At 36.7% G+C, this 8,687-nt stretch overlaps 1 pseudogene; it reads right to left on the minus strand.

The window, feature by feature from the left end:
- Positions 1-6,662: 6,662 nt before the first annotated feature.
- On the minus strand, positions 6,663-8,432 carry LOC146136691 (uncharacterized; annotated as a pseudogene).
- Between the last annotated feature and the right edge of the window lie 255 nt (positions 8,433-8,687).

An 8,687-nucleotide genomic window follows, 5' to 3' on the forward strand; every position in this document is an offset into this window, starting at 1 on the left:
CCGGATTCCTTCTTCATGGTGTTGGGGTCTGTGGGCTGGACTTGACGACTTAGCGTAGTGATGGTGCAAACAGTGTCGACGACATCATCTGTAGTTTCCTCTTTGTCAAAATAGGCATCTTCCCCTTCTGGTAACCGGCTGAGTGCATCGGCGTTCTGGTGACTGGCGGTCTAAACTGACCAAGGAAAAGCGCCCATCGTGCTAACCGATTTGCCACAAGTGGAGGAGTTGGCTTTGTAGGACCAAAAAGTGCCAACAGTGGCTTGTGGTCGGTGACAAGAATGAATTCACGACCAAAAAGAAACTGGTAAAATTTCTTCAGTGCGAAGATAATTGAAAGAGCCTCTTTTTGAATTTGGCTGTAGTTGCGCTGACTGGAGGAGAGCAACTTTGAGACATTGGCAATTGGCCTTTCGCTTCCGTCCGAATAGCGATGAAAAAGTACGGCACCAATGCCCACATTTGACGCATCACAAGATATCCCAATAGGAAGAGAGGGATCAAAGTAAGTTAAAAAAAACATTGTCGGAAGACAGCCATGTCTTCAATTGACGGAAAGCTTTTGATTCTTCGTTATTCCAACTCCAAAGAACTTTGTCTCGAGTCAGACGATACAGAGGTTCAGCAATGGAAGAAAAACTTGGTGGCAAAAATTTACTATAAAATTGAACCGACCCAAGAAACGAACGTAGTGCCGATGCGTTTTTCGGTGCAGGCATATTGAGCACAGCATCGAGTTTGGAAGCTTTCCTGATGCCGTCTTTATGAAGTAAATGACCCAAGTATTCAACTGTGGGTTGTGCAAACTTGCATTTCTCTAAACGACAGCGAAGCCCCTTCTCACTTAAATGTTTAAGTGATCTTTTGCCGATGAACCGCTGACAAGTAAATCATCAAGATATACAGCCACTCCTGGAAGATCTTGCGTCAGTTCGTCCATAATCTGTTGAAAGTATCCCGGAGCCGAGGTGATGCCAAACGGTAATACATTCTGCAGCAAGACAACTCGGTGAGTGCTCAACGCCAACCTTTTCCGGCTTTCAGGACCTAGACGTATTTGGTTGTATGCATCAGCAAGATCGATTTTTGTGAAACCAAATCCTCCTCGCAGTTTCTGCATCAAAGTATCTGGAAGAGGTAGTGGATGTCGATGGAGTGCCAATTGGGGATTTACCGTGGCTGAATAATCCCCGCAAAGTCTTAGCCGTGGCCTGTTGTGAGTTTGACAACGGTGCTTTTGGAACAGGAACCACCGGTGTACCCCAGTCATATTGAACTTGACTGGAGTCCAGATTCCTCGGGCAATTCCCGCGTCATATTCACGGGCAACATCTTCTTGTAGCGCAAATGGCACAGAACGGTGCTTAAAGAAAACCGGTTTAGCCTCCGCTTGAAACTTCACTTCAAGCTCTAAACCTTTCAAGCAACCCAGTTCAGGTTTGGAAATGTCTTTAAACTCGTTGCAAAGACCTCGGCAAGCATCTTGTAAAGGCAGATAGAGAGTTGGTCGCCCGAAGTAACAACGGAATTCACGCAATCTTTGGAAGATGAATGATGCAGTATGTCGTCAACCGAAATCTCCAAAGAACATATGGCATTGCGACCAAGCAAATTTAAGCATGGAACTTTCGTGACAAAGAAATCTTGATCAAAGACTCGACCACCATAAATAAGTAGTTGGCGTCGTAAACATACCCAACAAAGGCACTGGGTGCTCCGTCGCAGAATTAAAACGTCGATCAGGAGCGCGAAGCTTAGGCGACCCGATTCTCTTCCAATCGTGGACAGACAAGAAATTTCCACTGGTTGCTGTATCCAGCTCAAATTCGCAAAATTTGCCAAAAAGTGATACCACAACCTGCAACTTGTGTAGTGGGGAACGAGTGGAAATTGACTTCAGCAAATGAACATTCGTCATCGAATTGACCACATCGGACTTCTTCTTACGGCAAGCATCTTCAGTATGACCTATACGATTGCAATATCGACACGTCGCATTCTTGTGACGGCAAACCGGCGCAAAATGACCAGTTTTCCCACAGCGATAACATCGGGCAGCTTCTTTGGGCTTCTCATTCGGTGCGGATTTTGTAAACTGCTTCTTGGATCCGCGCACCTTACGCACAGAACCGCTCGTCCCATAGACGGTTTACTTGGCAACTTGCGCCGCATCCTCCGTCTGCATGGCAACCTCAATCGCACGAGAGAAAGTAAGTTCATCTGACTTGAGTTTGAACATGGCCTTCAACACCGCTTCATTGGATATTGAACAGATGAACCTGGTTCGTAAAGCTTCATCCAACGGATCTTTGATAGAGGTGAAATCGCAAGTAGCAGCATCGTGACGAATACGGGCGGCTAATTCTTGCACCGTTTCACCTGGCTTGCGCTGCATGTTGCTCCAAAACCGAAACCTTTCGCGAATAATAAAACGCTTGGGATCAAATTGATCTTTCATGAAGCCTTCAATCTCATTCATTGTTAGATCGTTGACGTCTTTCGCTGGCGAACTTTGTCCTGCTAAATTGGACAGCAGCTTGTAAGTTGTCGTGGTTTGGTTCGTTAAAAACACTTGGGCAACCACCCTCTTCTCGGATATTGCATGAGCCTTCATAAATGTCGAGAAGCGAGACCAGTAGTCATCCCACAATTCTGTCGTAGAATCAAAGGGGTTAAAGCTAGGTGCAGCAACATTAGAATTGGTGTAACAGCGGGACCAGAAGACTTTTCCAACACAGACAGGATAAGATTCATTTGCTCTTCATGCTGTCGTTGTTGCTGTTTCATCTGCTTCTGCATCGTCTCCAATAGCTTCTCCATATTGACACAAACGTTGAGATTGAAACAAGTTGTTCAGTTGACCGATCCCATCCTCGTCGCCAAAAACTCTGTTGTGTTTTCAATCACGTTTGCGCCTTGCTTATTTACAGAGTCCAAATAAGCACAGTTTGTTGTAACTTAAGTTGTATTCAGTCGAAATCAGTAAAATGGAATGGTCACATAGTAGTAAGTGAACAGCCTTTTATAGGCTCACGAAGTAATTACAAACACACCAATTAAACATTCCTGCAGTAGGCACAAATCAAGCGCGTACACACACACAACGCATAGCAATTAAAATAACACAAGAATGCCTCGAGCCGCTTGCTCGGGAATGGCGCGGTTGCGTTCCACAACAAAACCATTAAATAATTTCATACAAAAAAGAAATATGTGTGCCAGATTATTGTATTGGCCATTATGTGCTAATTGAAATTTGTGCTTAAACTAGTGATACACCTAACCCAAAAAAGTTGCCCATTACTGGGATATGCAGACCAAACATTAGACACAACACATATAAATTAAATGTATTTACCACAAATTTAAAAATTGTAAGATTAAGAAAAAGAAAATTTGAGTTTTTTTACCTTTATACTCTTTTGTTGATTTCCACTTTTTTTTCCCATCTTACACTTTGCAGTTAAAATTCCTGTAAATAAATAAAAAAGTTATGTAAACTATATAATTTATTAAAGGTCCAGTAGCATTCCAACGTACTACAGATTTTAACTTTTACATTTAAAGCTTCAAAGTAAGATTTAAACAATGGAAATGTAAACCGAAAATCAGTTTGTTTGGATGTTATAAATTGATAAATATATTTCGCTATTAAAATCATCGTCAGTATCTGAAAACATAACACAACATAAGTCAAGAAGTACGCTAAGAAAATATCAAAGTTGAAAGATTTTTTAGGCGTAATACATATTCAAGTACCTCAGAAATTTTATAGAGATTGAAAAAACATCAAAATTGGTGAAAATGTTGGAATAATATTTACCATATTTTTTACATATTCTATGATGAAAGGTTCTAAGCAAAAACTTATATATTAGTCAATTTTTAAAAGCAATAGTTCTCCTCGCTGGCCGCTACATACGAAATAAAAGCCAAATGTGAATAAACTATATTAATGTAAAATATGTAAGTAAATTAATCGTCCATGAGGCAAGTAATTTTTGAAGTCGAAAAGAGCAATCGGTTGGCTGTCATTGATTGCCCTGAAACAAAGCAGTGTATCTTAGTATCTTTAATATTATTAAATTGTTAAAAGCATACTTGATTGTTTAACAGAAAAATTAAATTTCTATTTAGGATAAAAAAACATACAAACCTTAAATGATTCATTTAATTTAATCCTTTCATAAAGTGTAAAGCAACAAATCATCATGAAATAGTCTTTACAACTTTCATTGCTTTTGGATTTATGAATGAAATACCTAAATTCTGAAACAAAAATCCTCAAATTCAGTCACTTTCGTTTTCCAAGACAAGGCTTTTGTAACATACATTTTAGATTCTAAACCCGACAGTCTTGCACAGCTAATAAAACATTATTACTACACATTTATCAAAAAGCAAATTAAAGTATATATGTCACCACTATACACTTTATAGTATTTGTTTAACATAAATGTTAGTTACTCGAAAGCCAAATATATACGCAAAACCGGCTTTAACTGTAATGTGTAACTTGTAAAAGTTCTAAGCTTTTTTTTCTGTTTAACGTTTCAATATCCCGCGTTCGTCACAGGCCAGTGCGTTGTTCAGCGGACCGAATCAATTTCAAATACCTTATAACTTTATTTATTGAATGAACTTTATATGTACACAGAAAATTGTTTTGAAACAAAAAATAATTACTATAATTAGTTAAAATATATCGTAAATCGAACAATTAATAAAGAATACTTACTGTTCGTCATATGTCAAACAATTTATTATTCTTGAAAAATATACAAGCTTCATGGCGATACAGCTTTTCTCTAGAAAAAATCCGTGCCGTAGATTGTTTTCATCGCGCGTATTTTTATTACTGGCCCAATTTAAGTAGGTCATGGCGGCACAAGACCGCACAGCCTCGAGTTTGTACTTTGGTACAAAGCTATAGGCAAGCTACATTAATAAAATCATATCGTGGATTTAATGGCGCGTTAAGCACACTGTTAATAATATTGGGTACTTCATTCAGAAAGTTTTGGATAGTGCAACGTTTTACCCCGAAACAGGGCCAAAAAAATTGGGTACCCTTCAAACCTACCCAAGTAGAATTGGGTAGCGTGTATTTCATAAGAAATTTCCTTTTTTTGTTGGGTAAAAAAACATGCTACCCAATTGAAGAAAAATATTTTTTTGGGTAATAAGATTTCATACCCAAATATTCATGGTACGTTTCCTACCCAAAACAGGAAAATTGGGTACTAATTGCAAGTACCCAATTCCTTTTATCAGAATTGGGTAATCGTACCACCCAAAAAAATTATGTCTGAGCTTTAATACCCAAAACGCATGTAGCCATAATCGGTGAATTGGGTAAAGGCAACAGATACCTAATTTACAAATTGGGTACTCTTGACTTTCCGAACACAGTGATTTCAGCGTTGCATAAAACAAGACTCCAAAGTAATTCTTTAAACGTTCTGTTTAGTTTATTTACACAATCAAGTCAACTTAAATGCACAAAAATCGGTGAATTGGGTGAAGTTAACAAATACCTAATTAACAAATTGGGTATCCTTGACTTCCTAAAAGCAGTGGTTTCAGCTTTGCATAAACAAGACTTCAAAGTAATTCTTAAAACGTTTTGTTTAGTTTATTTGCAAAATCAAGTGAACTTAAATACACAAAACTTTGTGAATTGGGTAAAGCTAACAAATACCTAATTAACAAATTGGGTACTCTTGACTTCCTAAAAGCAGTGGTTTCAGCTTTGCATAAAACAAGACTCCAAAGTAATTCTTAAAACGTTTTGTTTAGTTTATTTGCAAAATTAAGTGAACTTAAATACACAAAAATTTGTGAATTGGGTAAAGCTAACAAATACCTAATTAACAAATTGGGTACTCTTGACTTCCTAAAAGCAGTGGTTTCAGCTTTGCATAAAACAAGACTCCCAAAGTAATTCTTAAAACGTTTTGTTGAGTTTATTTACAAAATCAAGTGAACTTAAATACACAAAAATTTGTGAGTTGGGTAAAGTTAACAAATACCTAATTAACAAATTGGGTACTCTTGACTTCCTAAAAGCAGTGGTTTCAGCTTTGCATAAAACAAGACTCCAAAGCATTTCTTAAAACGCACAGTTTAGTTTATTTACAAAATCAAGTCAACTTAAATACACACAAGCAGACCTTTTCAAGGATTCTAACCTAAATTTTGGACAAACGAACCAAATGGGGATACTACACATAAAGGGTGAGGATAAAATAATTGTTTTTGAATAACATATGCCCGCCTTAACTAATGTGTGTTTTATGGACCATGCATGGTAATGTTCATTATAATAATCAACACAAAGCATATGGCCAACAAGTATTGCACCAGATGATTGACTCACATAAACGGCATCTACTGACAGCAAATCTGGCACTCCATACATTAACCCTTCAAAAATTAGCTTATTCGTTTTTTTCATAATAGTTTCATTTGTAGGATTGCTGCTTGATCCAAACACATCACATGCATTTACTGTTGTAAATTTGTTCATTATGATAGAGCACGAAAATAAGTCGTTTTCTGTTATCTTGGATGCTAATTTAACTTGATGCTGGACAGCAATGGTATATGGAACATTAATATAATTGTTGCTCTGTGTAATTATTTGCTTTAAACTTTTATGTTTAGCTTCGAAACTCATGCATGAAAATTGCATGAGGGGCCCAATTTTTTTTAATTAATCTAGGATAATGCAATAAAAAGTGCAATTTCGGAGTAATAGTTGCCTCTGGGTAGCTGCAATGAAACATGGTAAAAAAGCTTTGCAATTCCATTTCTAGTTCAGTTATTGAAGTGCTTGAGATCATTGGTGCACAACATATATCAACAATTCCACAAAATGTTGTATATAACTCCCAAGCATCATCCTCTTCGGGAATGTAGCTTCCAATTAACATTGGTAAACATCGAAATAAACACCAATATTGTGATACTACATAAACAAGACACATCACAAAAACTTGATAAATAAAACATACAAATTACTATACCGATTTGCCGCAGATTTTTGCTTGTATCATCAACCAGCTTTCCATAAGAAATATGGGATGGCTTGTTTTTTTGATCAACACCATATGTGAAGCAATCAAGGCTAAATAGTTTTTTTTTAATTATCAAATTCTGTTAAAAAAATAAGTTTTGAACACAGTTATGGTCAACACAACAACAAATAGCCATACCTGTAAAGTAAGTTTTAATATGTATGGAATTCCCCCTTCAAATAAATCATGATGAATGTCAGCAGCGTAATTCTCAGCTGGGTGAAAATACTCAGATAACAGAGAACAGCGATATTTTCTTCCCTGATGAGGTTTCCCTGTTGTCTGGGCTACTTTAACTGAGTTGTTGTACATTTCCCGAGGCTTACTAAGAACAACAAGCTTCTTCTAGGTCAGGGGTGGGCAATTATTTTTAACCGTGATCCGCATAAGAACAAATAAGCTAACAAACTCGTGTTATTAGGAGGCTTGCGCAAATTTGCAGTTTTAGTCAAATTTTAATTCAGCATTAGAAGGGGACATCATGCATTGAGCACAGATAAAAAATGTATTTTGTTTGATATATTGACGTTTATTAAGTTGTGAGATGCGTTGACATAAAAATAAAGATTAAAATGCGTAAACAATTCGCACAAAAATCTTACAATGTTTCTTTTGGTTTTTGAGGCAAAGTTAGCAACGTTTCACTTGTGATAATAGACGGTCTAAGAGATTCACCCAAAGTGCTAAAATAATTCTATTTTAGTGTTTCAAACAAGCTAAAAACAGAGTTTGACGGTATCATGACTAGATCCGGAAATAGTATTTACAACACAACCAAACATGTAGAAACTCGCACTTGCATATACTTAGCTTATATGTTTAAACTAAGCGGCGGGCCGGATTAAATCACTTAGCAAGCCAAATCAGATCTGCAGGAAGTGCGTTGCCCAGGTCTGTTCTAGGTAATGCTTATACTTTTGGTTATAAACTTCATTAAAAGCAATTTTTTCAATTACTGAAGTTTTACCTTTATCTGGATGTCATTCCCAGTGCATAAACAGTATCTGGATACAAATGTATTTAAACCAGAAAATCGCTCAGTAAAGCCAAGAATGGAATGAGCAGCTAAATTATCCAACGAAATTTGTGCAACCGTCCCTCGGATAGTTACTTGTGAACCGTTGTAATTAAATTGAACACCTTTCTGAAAAATAGGCATGCACGCAAAAACATATTTACGTTATAGATAAATATATATATATATATATATATATATATATATAATTATAATTCATTTATTAATACTAATATTTAACTTACTGTTTCAAGTTCCTTGATGTCCTTATTTAGAGGCTGTAAAATTTTCTCCCATCCAATTTGAGGGTGTTTTAAATCTTTGACATAAAATAGCATGCTTAGAAATATTCGATCTACTGCTGATGTTAGTTTTGGGTGAGTGTTGAGTATCAAAAAATATATTGCACCTTTAAAGAAAAAGAAACATGTCAGGTTGACTACACGATATATAGAAAAATAATAACCAAGTTTACCCATATTATGCGTGCCAGTTTTCGAACCAAGTGGGTTAACAACCTCAAACCCATCATAGTAAAAGAGAAGTTGTAAATTTGATCTTTCAGCAAAAAGTGGATGTGTTTGTGCATACTC

This window comes from Ascidiella aspersa, chromosome 8 (assembly GCF_963924565.1).
Source record: "Ascidiella aspersa chromosome 8, kaAscAspe10.2, whole genome shotgun sequence".
NCBI lineage: Eukaryota > Metazoa > Chordata > Ascidiacea > Phlebobranchia > Ascidiidae > Ascidiella > Ascidiella aspersa.